Raw genomic sequence first — 11,386 nt, 5'->3', positions numbered from 1 at the left:
GTCGGTGAGTTCCAGCCCCATGCCCGGCTCTGAGCTGACAGCAGGGAACCTGCTTAGGATTCTCTCTCTCCTCTCTCTTTCTGCCCATCCCACACTCGTGCATGCTTTCATATGCTTGGCCTATAAACAAACAAACAAACAAACATTAGTTTGCATACAAAAAATTTTAAGAGATAATAAAGTATGGTTTACCCCCAATTTGATATATATTCCCTTCACTCTCTATATTCAGTCACCAACAACACAAAGAGGAGCAATGCGAATGGAAAGTAAATGGAAAGATCAGTAGTGAGTAAAGAGTTTATAGTTTTCTGGGGAATTTGCCTCTTGTATTGATGCTGATGTGTTAAGTCAGTATGCATACACATGCATACTTTAGAAATAAAACCATAACTTTAAGCCCTAAATGTATATTGTTGATTCCACACTCTTATGTGAAGGTTTGGTTGAGAGTCTTTGAAATAAATATCCTCCAGTCTCCTAAAGTTGAAGCTGATCTGATCTTTCAAATTAATGGGTCTTTAGTTTTCCATGCTCCTGTAGAAAATAAAAACATCTACGTAAGAGAAATGACTGTCCTGTCTTCATATTTGAGGATCATTGAGGTCAAAAGGTTTGACAGAGAACATTCACTTGTAGAGGGTAGGGTGCTAAGAAAGAAGACATACTCAAAAAGTTGCTAAAGAAAATGTACCTGCTACGTACCTGACAGGATACGTAATTGTTTACCTCTTCATGTCACGATTATAAAATAGAAGAGGTCATCAGTTTGAAACTTGACTAGCTCTGTGGTTCTCTTCTCAATCCCTTGCAGATTGATCTGTGTGTTCAGTAACAATTTGCTATTGCTCTGGGGCGATTGCACTGAGCAGCTAGCATGTTCCTGTAACACTACACAGGATGCTGATCTGAGGCCAAGCCCCTGAGCCACCACTCTCTTCCTACCTCCAAAGGCAGGCAACATCTTTAGTATCATGGGGCATGAGACACACGGGAGCGAACACCTGACCTGCCTCTCCTGCTTAATTATCCTTTAAATATATATATAAATGATGCTATAGAAAATGCAATATTTAAAAGCTCTCAATCCTTTTAGATAAAATGTGCTAAAAAAAATTAACAAGACATCTTAGGGGAAAAGTCATAAAATTTAAAAATGACATTTCGCCTAATATAGAGTTATTATGATATTCACAGTCTCCAGAGCCAAAAAAAAGAAAAAGCTTTGGGGGGAAAAATTGAAAACTTTTTTCAAAAATTTGAGTAAGCACCAAGCTGAGAGTCCTTGGAATTGAAATCTACAACAACATAGAGATGCTCTATTGGTTGCCCATCATCAGAGAAGTGACAACTAAACAGCTAATCTGCAAGAAACCAAATCAACAGAATCTCAATAGAAACATTTAATCTGGAGATATTGGACCTAGATGTTAAAAGTCTTGTAATAATATCAAAAGCTTGCTACTAATGCCACACATTGATTTATAGTTTTGGCCTCTTTGATAATAGAATTCAGTTCAAAGTGAATATAAAGGAATAAGATTGCATAGAATTAAATAAATTTTAAAATACTTCTATAGGTCAAACTTGTTTCCCAACAGCCATGAAAATCTGTGTGAGTCTCATTAAAGAATCCAACGTTTTGGTTGTTTCCAGTCTCTGACACCTGGTTCTCACATATATTCTCCTTATCTGCCACTATTGAATGTTGATTTAATACTCATTCTGATGCATTTTTTCAGCTCAGCTTCTCCTCTAAATGAAGGGACCTGGAAGACCTATTACATGAGAACCCCCGAAGTGCTACCTTAATGAAAAGTCTCAGTTTGCCCTTCATCATGTTTATCGAACCATGTTTCTTAGACCCCATCTCGATGGAGGGGTAGATGACATGAGTACGTGTTACAACAGTAGCCTCTGGATCCAATCTCTTTTATCCCAGTCTCTGGAACTCTGATTCCTGAAGCCCTTGCTCTGGTGATTATGGAGAACACTGTGTAGCTCATAAGATCCCACAGCTGGCCATGCCAGACCCCACTCATCAGCACACAGTTTCTGTCCACCTTCCCCTGTGCTGCCTGTTGTTAGGCCCTAAGGAAAATAGACTCTCTTCCCAATCAAGAAACCAACAGTGATGGTCACAGTAAATCCATATCAAATAGAACAGACTCAATTTTGACCCTCTCAACAGACTATGCTAGGGCAATTGTATGTAAGAGCAGCTTCTGGCTGTGGGTGGCAGATGGCCTGAGCCACCTCAGGGTTTCCCTCAGAGTAGAATTTTCTGCCTCCTCACCATCCTTCCACTGGGCCACGGGTTCCTCAAGTCAGTTAGGCAGTATTAAGGTGAAGTGTTGGCAAGGATTTCTTTCCTTGAAAGGTGCTGGGTTAGGAGTGTGATTTCACTGTGTTCTCAATGTACTTGTCCAAACATATTATTTATATTTTGGAGTTGAATTTCTTTCCACTCACTTCTTCCTGCACCCCCCTCAAAAAGGTGTTTGTTATATAAGGACCTCATAAAATTCTGTATCCCCTTAGTGGGCATTCAATTTCTAATATCCTTTTCTGGGTACAGAATTGTGGGATGTGAGCCTGTTCTGACTTGAGAATTGTGTAGGACCTTACAGAACACATGTAATAGGGGAGCATAAAAGTCATTCCAGTACTAAGTGGTAGGTAGCAAACTGCCACATATTTTTTCCTGTTGCCACTTTTCAAAAAAGCATGATAGGTAGAAGAAAATCATTGGTCTCATCCAACTTGACGTGTCCTGTTCTAAAATTGGTGTGTAGTTGAATCAAATGCATGAAAGATGAACTCCGTGACGAGGCAGCCAGCCTAAATCATGGATGTGGAAGGCATGGGACTAGGTCTCTGGAGGCTTAGTGTCTTCCTGTGATTTTTTCACTGACTCTGTGGAATACCTTGAACAGGTTCCCTCTCCCTTTGTGTCACAGTTTGCTCATATGTTTAGGAAAAAAAGCGTTTCACCAATGTCTGTGAAAGTTTCTTTCAGCTTTACTATCATCTGATTCACTTTATTACAAATATAAACCTAAAAAAAAATCTAAACCTAATGACTAAACTTAGTAATCATGACCTAAGTAATTATCTTTTCAGTGGTTAAAACTAACAAACAAAAACCCAGCAAAAGTGCACAGCTTTCAAGAGCTAATCAATATCCAGCTTCAAGAAATAATGAGTTCTTTGTTCTGGTTGGGGCAAGCTGGCTTGGAATGAGGAGACTAGGTGACTCAGAATCACAAATTTTGGCTCCTAAGTATCTTCACCACTAATTGGCTCTACAGCTGTGGGTCATAGCTGCTGGCTTGGCCTTTTTGCATTGAAAGTGCTGTGAGGGGGACAGGAACTAGACAAAGAAGTAGAGCAGGGGCACCTGGGTGCCTCAGTCAGTTAAGCATCCACTTTTGATTTCGGCTCGGGTCATGCTCTCATGGTGATCTCATGGTCATGGAGCCTGCTTGGGATTCTCCATCTACCTCTCTCTCTGTTCCGCTCTCGCTAGCATGCACACCTGTATGCATGTGCACACACGTGTTCTGTCTGTCACACTGAATGAGTAAATAAACGGTAAAAAGAAGTAGAACCAACAATGAGAGCCAGAGGGCAAGTCATCACAGGCTAGTCTGAGTAGATGCAGAGGCCACTGGAAGAAGCCTGAGGGCCTCGTAGTTCAGTAGATCAGGTTCATGAACTGTCGGATGAGTGCGATGAACATGCCTACCTCAAAGGGCTTTGTGAGAGAAGGCCCAATGAGTCCATTCCCTCACTTATTCAACAAATATTTATTCGGTGTCGATGACAAACCAGACCATGCTTGAAGCCCGGGAGAGCATAGCCATGAACAAAGTCCAAGAGAGAGCCTTACCCTCAATAAGCCTGCATCCTATTTGTAAGAATATATAAGAAAATATCCTATTTAGGAGAATAAAGTGACCGTGAGTATTCCAGTACATGAGAACTGTTAAGTGAATGTTAGTAGTATCATTATGGCTGTTATTGTGGGACGGAAGAAATAGATAAAATTTTAAATTTTGACTTTTCAACATCAATATGTTATTCACTTTCTCTCCCATTGTTTTCCTTTTTAAAAAAGAAATGCTCTGTGGTTTGGTATTATTAAATATATCCAACTCTTGAGATGCCTGGGTGGCTCAGTCAGTTGAGAGGCTGACTCTTGATTTCGGTTCAGGTCATGATCCTGGCGCTGTGGGATTAAGCCCTGCATTGGGCTCTGTAATGAGTGTGGAGTCTGCTTAAGATTCTCTCTCCCTCAAGGTACCTGAGTGGCTCAGGGAGCCGAGTGTCTAATTTTAGCTCAGATCAAGATCTCAGCCCAACTCAGGTTGCCTGTCAACTGACAAACAGGTAATGAATTTACAAATAAAATAGGAAAAGGCCTGAGTATAAAGAAAAAGAAATACGAATATAAATTAGGTTGAAAAAAATGTAGTACCATCACCTCGCTCTACCTGCATGTGATGGTGAGGGTGGTCCATTGATTATCTTTCCAATGTATTGTTATGGCTTATACCTCCTATGCCTCACTGAGCTTTCTCTTTCTCTTTTCAAGAGTCCAGTTGGGAAGCCAATATAAAACATTAACTCTTTCTCTTTGGAATTGCTGTACTTTTCAAAGCGTATTTAATGGGGACATAGAGGCTCAGATTCAGTTAAGGCAACATAGTCAGTTTGATGAAGACCTCAACCAAAGCAGGGTTTAGCATGAAGACGAAGGAATAAGTTAAAACATTTCACAAGTAAAATCTCTAGGTTTTGGTTGGCAGAGGAAATGTGGAAGACGAGAAAAAGGGAGGAGTCTAGGGTGTTTCTTGGATGTCCAACTTAGGTGACCAAGTGTATGAAACATAAATTGAACAGCAATCACTACAAGTGTATAATGAAAAGGTAATTAATTCATTTTGGTCACTCTCTAAGCTTTATTTAGTGGGATGATCTGCTGTACCAGATTAGAACTTGGGCAAGTCTCATGGCTCCTCAGCTCACTTTTTGGTAGTAAACATTTCCATTATCACTTGAGGTCACAAAATGCCCCGATAGGACATTTAGAGCACAGTTTCATGTTTTAGTCGAAACTCTGATCGTGACTTTGAATGACATCCTCTGCCCTCCTGTAGCTCAGCTTTGCTTTGGGCTGCAGCTGTGTTACGGGGTGAGTACCATGGTTACCTTCATCTGCTTCATAGCCCCGCCCATCTCCTTCCTCACAGCTGCACCTTCTGGTCAGCAGGATCAAAATGGCTAGGGAGAGGTAAGTGGCTAGGGGATGGTTCTGAAAGGGTGGAGGCAGGAAACGCACGAAGCTCCAGCCCTTACTTGCTTTGGAGGTTCGTTCTGGGCCTAGCTTATATATAAGTTGCCTTTGTTTTTTAAAGGGGGAATCCTTTTGGGAGGCAAAAACAATAACTAGAAAGCCTTTATTCAAAGTGGTTGCTTTCTGATACTTCCATCAAGCCCACATGCTCTCCTTTTCCAGCCTCTTACTGCCATAGTCAGGCAGGACTCCACTAACCCCCACACTGGCTCTCTCACCAATGCAGACCAAATTTTGTCTATTAAAGAGTCAGGCACCAGTCCTTCCAGTCTCCCAACTTCAGGGAACACATTGAAAAGTCCTTGGCATTGTCTCCCAGAAGCCCCCTTACTAGGTTTGAAATGAGAAGTTAGCACAACTTCCAATCCCTCCCCACAAAAGGCAATCGTCTCCCCCTCCCTCCCAAAAAAGTCCCTTTAGCAATCTTTCGATGAATACTTCAACCTGAACATCCTAGTAGAGGAGCACGTCGGAGACATTAACCAAAACAGAGATTCCTAGCAGAGGAGCTGATTGTGGAAAGAAAGAAAAGAGCCTTTTCATGAACACAACTGAGAGCAATCAGTGGTTAACCCACTTTGGATGGGTTACAAGCAGCTGCTGGAGCCCAGAGTCCTTCGTCACCAGGCATACCAGGTTTTCACTCGAAAGCTCTGCCTGCCTCAGTGCCTCATCAGACTTCTCAGCCTCCCACATCTTGACCTCCCAGATATGGTCTGGTATAGGAGAAAATAAAAATTTCTTCAGTAGTCTTCTGGCTTTTCATCAAATCATTTCCCCAGAAACCACAAACCTCAATAGGACAATTGTCCCTCTTGAGTCTGCCTTTGTGTCTGAAGTTCCCTGTGCTTGCGCAGCCTCCTCCCTACACACACATTCTGGTTATCCTGACATCTACCAATAACCCCTGTTGGTGGTTTTTATCCATGCCCATGTTTTTCCCACTATGCCTCTGTTTGTTCATGGGGAGGACGTCCTGCCTCTGCTTTCCTTAAGAATGATCTTCTGGGCTTAGGATTGCCCTTTGGACTCTTGGCCTACGTCCATACTTGAATCACTACCCACTGGTGAGGTTATCGGTCAGCCCCTGATATATCCCGGGCTTTTAGCCCAGTCTGTATCTTATACAATCCAAAACACCCCTGCCCAAGCCCTGGTGATACATGGCATTACTCTGACTCAAAAGGGAAGAATATGATATAAGAAAGTCAACCAAGAAAATTAGTCACAGTGTCTGGCAGTGGAAGTAAGAGCTAAGTCTGCATGAACACTCACTGTGTTGATTTCTGTGCCTCCAAAAATCATGGGCTATTTCCAGGAGAGTAAGAGCACTTTCAAGATCAGGAAGTTGGTGTTTATTTTTATGAGCAATAATTGACTATACTGGGCAGAATTTCGGCGAAAGTAAAATCTAAGCTCATTGTGTATGTTCATTTGCTAAGTGTGACAGTGAATGTTAAATGTTATTCTTTTCATTGATACCTCCAAACTTCAAAGTCATGCAGATATACAAAAGGCCAGGATGGCCGTGAAAACTCCTTCAAGGTGACATCATCTTATCAGTTCTCAATAAGGTAAACTATACTTTTAATGCTGAACACCAGAGAAATTCATACAAAACCTTCAATACTAAGCCTCCATTGTCATGTAGAGCCATGAAATCTTCTTGACAGAGTTTACAAATATATTTTGAAAATCTTACTGTCCGTACTTCAACTCTTTAATAAGGCTTAGGGCTAGAAAGAAAAAAAAAAAAAAAAAAAAGTTGGCGCCTGCGCACTGGAGCACAGCACGTGGTGAGCGGAAAGATGGGACCCAGCAGCCGCTCCCTCGGAAGGCGTCCTAGCGGGCTTGCGGATTCTCACTATACTAGACGCCTGCTCCCCAGACCAATGCTCCAAGACCAGCAAATATGTCTCTCAGTCTGATCACTTCTCTACTGGCTGCTTCTGTGCTGGACCTTTGGCCAGGTGAGTCCACAAGGGGGGTCGCGGGCCCTTTAAGAGCCCTCTTGGCTTGCGAAGCCTGTGAGTGTTGGTGTGGAGCCCTGTTGATTTTTGAAGCTAGATGTTTCGGGGATTCCTCACTCAGATGTAGGTCTTCGGAGATTCTCTGTGCGCCCAGGCACTCTCCTAGGCCAATTCCCATATGTCATATTTGATGCTCATAACCAGTCTGTGACAGGAGAAATTTCCTATCCCACTTATCAGATGGGAAAGGGCTACAGTGACATCCCTAGTGTTGCAGAATTGGCAAAAGAGCTGGAATTCAAATGTCGAGCTTATAGTTTCCCACAACTGCTTACACAGGAAGCGTGAGTTTGGCTTTGCACATGGAGACATTTTAATAAAAGAATAAGTTCTCAGGTTGAAATTCTGAAGTGCTTTTGTGTGCAATGTCTGCAGGAAGTGATTGCAAGCCCAAGTGTTTATAGAGACCTGAATTCTGTATTTCTGTGAAAGATACGGCTGTTTTTAATTTTTTTGTTTGTTTGCGGTCTGCCTAATTTCCCAAATGAGTTGAGGCAACAACATGACTACTTTTTCTTAGCACCCAGTGAGTTAATGGGTAACAGTTTTGAGATTGATTAGCAACATGATGTGTTAGATGGGCTGCAGAAATCTTAGTGAATGCTAAGGTGTGGACTGGTTATTGAAAAGCAAAATATTCAGAGCCTGTGGTTTTGGGTTATCATTCTTTTGGAAATGAACAGCATTATTTCATGAAATTTCAGGTGACTCAGATATTTAGCCAGTAGAAAGGCCTACTTGAACAGATGTTTCTTAAGGTTAGGGACCACAGTGTTACTCTTCAATACTCAGAATCAATCCTGTGGCTGAGTACAGGCTGAGTACAGAGAGATACTCAGTACAATTAGTCACATATAAATAATGTAGTTTAATGCAAACATGTAGGCTTTTTTTTTTCAGAAGTTGTTTTATTACCCAAACTATTTTTACTACCCACTGTGTTTCTTTTTCTCTTTGTTATCTATTTTATGTGGTGTTTGGAGGTATAATAAACCGTGGATCTATTGGCTAGCTTAATTGAAAAATGTTTTGAAAAGAAAAGTTAAAAAGCAAAACAAAACATACTGAAAACCATTTTCATACAATTTCTTCCCTCTGTTAGTTCAGTTGTAAGAAATGGAGAACAAAAGCATTACCAACCAGGGCTTTTAGCAGAAACATAATTGCTTACACATCCAAATACATCAGCCAAGTTTGCAACACGCGATTAGGCAGCCAATTGTGTTGAAAATGTGCTTGCTCATTCAGAGAAGACCACGCCCCAGGGCTCACCCACTCGCTCCTCCTCAGTCCTGAAGTTCAGTTAGCACCAGACCATGCCCATTAGCCACTTGTTGAAAATATAACAGGGCCACCAGGTAGTAAGAATCATTGGGGTGCAAATGAACGAGACAGTATCTTTAATAAACCCCACCTTAGTCTCTCTCCAGTCTTTTCTAATAACTTTAGTAGTGTCTATGAAAGGATGTAGATCATTAATGAATAGTTATGTGCCATGTGCTGTGAATAGTGCATTATATTTAAAAACATATGATGTCATTCTTAGAGATGGATCAAATCCTAAATAGTTTAGCTTACATGTCGCATGAAGAGTCATTCAAATTAAAAGAAAAGCAGGGTCACGTTGGATATTTGATCTCAGGTACATTTTTCCATTCTCATTTTGCCACCTAAACTTAATTTAGTTTTCATTTCTCAGGTGAATGTTTTTTGGTGATTTGGAAACCCAGCTTTCCCTGTCGTGGAGTTCTTTTCTAGCTATAACACTGACTTTTTTGAATGACCTTGAAAGTGGTATAGCCAGTGTTTTTTCCGTAACCTTGTCCTGAATATGAAAGTAAAACAGGACCATCTTCTCCACCCCACCCCCAGGAGTGCAGAGAGCAGTATTTTGCACCAGCTGGGCTTCCGGTGTTCAGAAAACTCAAGATGACAGGTGACTGTCCCATCCTTTGGTCGAATGGCCTTTAGCTATATGGTTGATCCCTTAAGAGGTCATCCCTTAGGATCAACCTAGCAGTGTAGGATCAACTATGTGTTGAAAATTAGTTCTCCTGGGATAATAAGTGCTAAATGTTATTCTCATTCCCAGCTGTTTACAACATAAAATTCAGGAGATGAAACCAGGATGCTAGCTAGCCAACCAAGCAGAAAGAGTAACATGCCTTCCATTTAGGCAACAAATTCCATTTTCTTTTCCTCAAGTGTTTGTTGATTTCCTGGCAGTCATCATCCCAGACAGAGCTTAATGCAAAAACTGCACCTTTACATGTCAAGCAACTCTTCGGCTGTGTATTAGTTTCCCATTGCTGTTCTAATAAATTACCACCAACTAAGTGACAGAAAACAACACAAATTTATTATCTTCTACTTGGTGATCATGAGCTCAGTGAAGTAAAGGCAAGGTATAGACAGAGCTGTGTTCTCTTTTGGAAGCTCTAAGGGAGAATCTGCTTCCTTGCTGGTACCACAGTTCTTGGTTCATGGCCTTCTTGGTTCATCTTCAAAGCCAGCAACAGCCAGCACCTTCTTCTGCCTTCCTCTTCCACTTATAAGCACCCAGTGTGATTATACTAGGACCATGAGTATAATCCAGAATAATCTATTTATTTTAGGTTTAGCTGATTATCACCCTTCATTCCATCTACATCCTTAATTCCCCTTTGCCACGTAACCTAACATATCCACAGGTTCCGGAAATTAGAATGAAGACCTCTCTAGGGGCCATTATTCTGCCTACCCCAGATTCATTTTCATTTTGGCTGATAAAATTTTTTTCAACTAAAATTTCCAAAAGCTACCTGCACATAGTAAACAGGAAAACACATCTTCCTGCCAAGTCCATTCTTTGCTCTTTGCCCTTACCAATATCTTTAAATTACTTTGCTCGTAGCCCGCAGATTTTAAGATTCAGCAATCTCTGGTTCCATATTGTCTGCATTCTAACCTCACTGAGCCCCTTCCCTCTCTACTTGCCTTTGTGTGGGCAGTGAAGCTCTTCTCTCAGTAACGAGCCCCTCTGCCACAGAGCAGACCTTTTGAAGAGTACCTACTTTTCATCATGCCAAAGTATGAGCTCACACACGTTCACACTTGCCTTTGTTCCCTCCAGGCTTCCATACCTCATGAGTTGCCTCTTTGCTTTCAGGGGAATCAAGGTAGCAGACCTCAACAGCATTCTGTTTCAGGGGTTGAGGAGAGGCAGCGGAGAGGGGATTTAGGTTATATCCAATGACCACCTCTTTCCTGGGTTTGCCCTCACAGCAGCTGGAGGGCTTGGAGGTGCTAAGCCCTCTGATTTAGAACTACACAGGTCTGAAGGCTGAGCATTTTCTATGAAGGGCCTTCATCTTTGGAATTCCCTCTCCAAAGCTATTGACCTATATGGCCTGAAGTAAATTCTATCTCACTAGTAAAGTGGATTTCACAGTTAATATGGCCAAGCTGATTTGGATTATTTATTTTCAATGTTAGCCACAGTTGTAGAACTCTCAGATGTGTGCAGGAATTGAACACATCTTTAGAAATCTCAGGAACAAATAGCACTGCCTGAGACAGGAGAGGGTTTGGCTGTAATCTTCCTTTTGTATTGCCTGTGACTTGCTCTAAATACTGAATAGCAGCCTCTGCCCCATAGTTATTTCTTCCATGTTGTTTTTTTTTTGTCAAACTAACTTACCTGACCCGTTCCTGTGCTTGCTTTCTTAGGGCATCTCTCTCGATATCTTGATAACAAATGACTGATAAAAATCAATGTAAATAGAGCACACACACATACCTGCATATTGAGTCAGCTGCACTCGCCTGTGTGGGGGACTGAAGTAAGGTGAACCTGAAGGAAGTTATTAGCTCTCCAGCAGGGGCGAAGAGAAAAGCCAGTTCTGTCAAAAGTGAATGTTGAAACAAAAGAAAATAACCCCGTCCCAAATGCTCTGGGCTGAATCAGCTTTCCTGGGGTCTTATTCTGGTTCAGAGATAGCTCTGTCCTTGAAGTACT

This window comes from Acinonyx jubatus, chromosome A2 (genome assembly GCF_027475565.1).
Source record: "Acinonyx jubatus isolate Ajub_Pintada_27869175 chromosome A2, VMU_Ajub_asm_v1.0, whole genome shotgun sequence".
Classification (NCBI taxonomy): Eukaryota; Metazoa; Chordata; class Mammalia; order Carnivora; family Felidae; genus Acinonyx; species Acinonyx jubatus.
Note: the sequence above shows the minus strand (reverse complement) of the source record.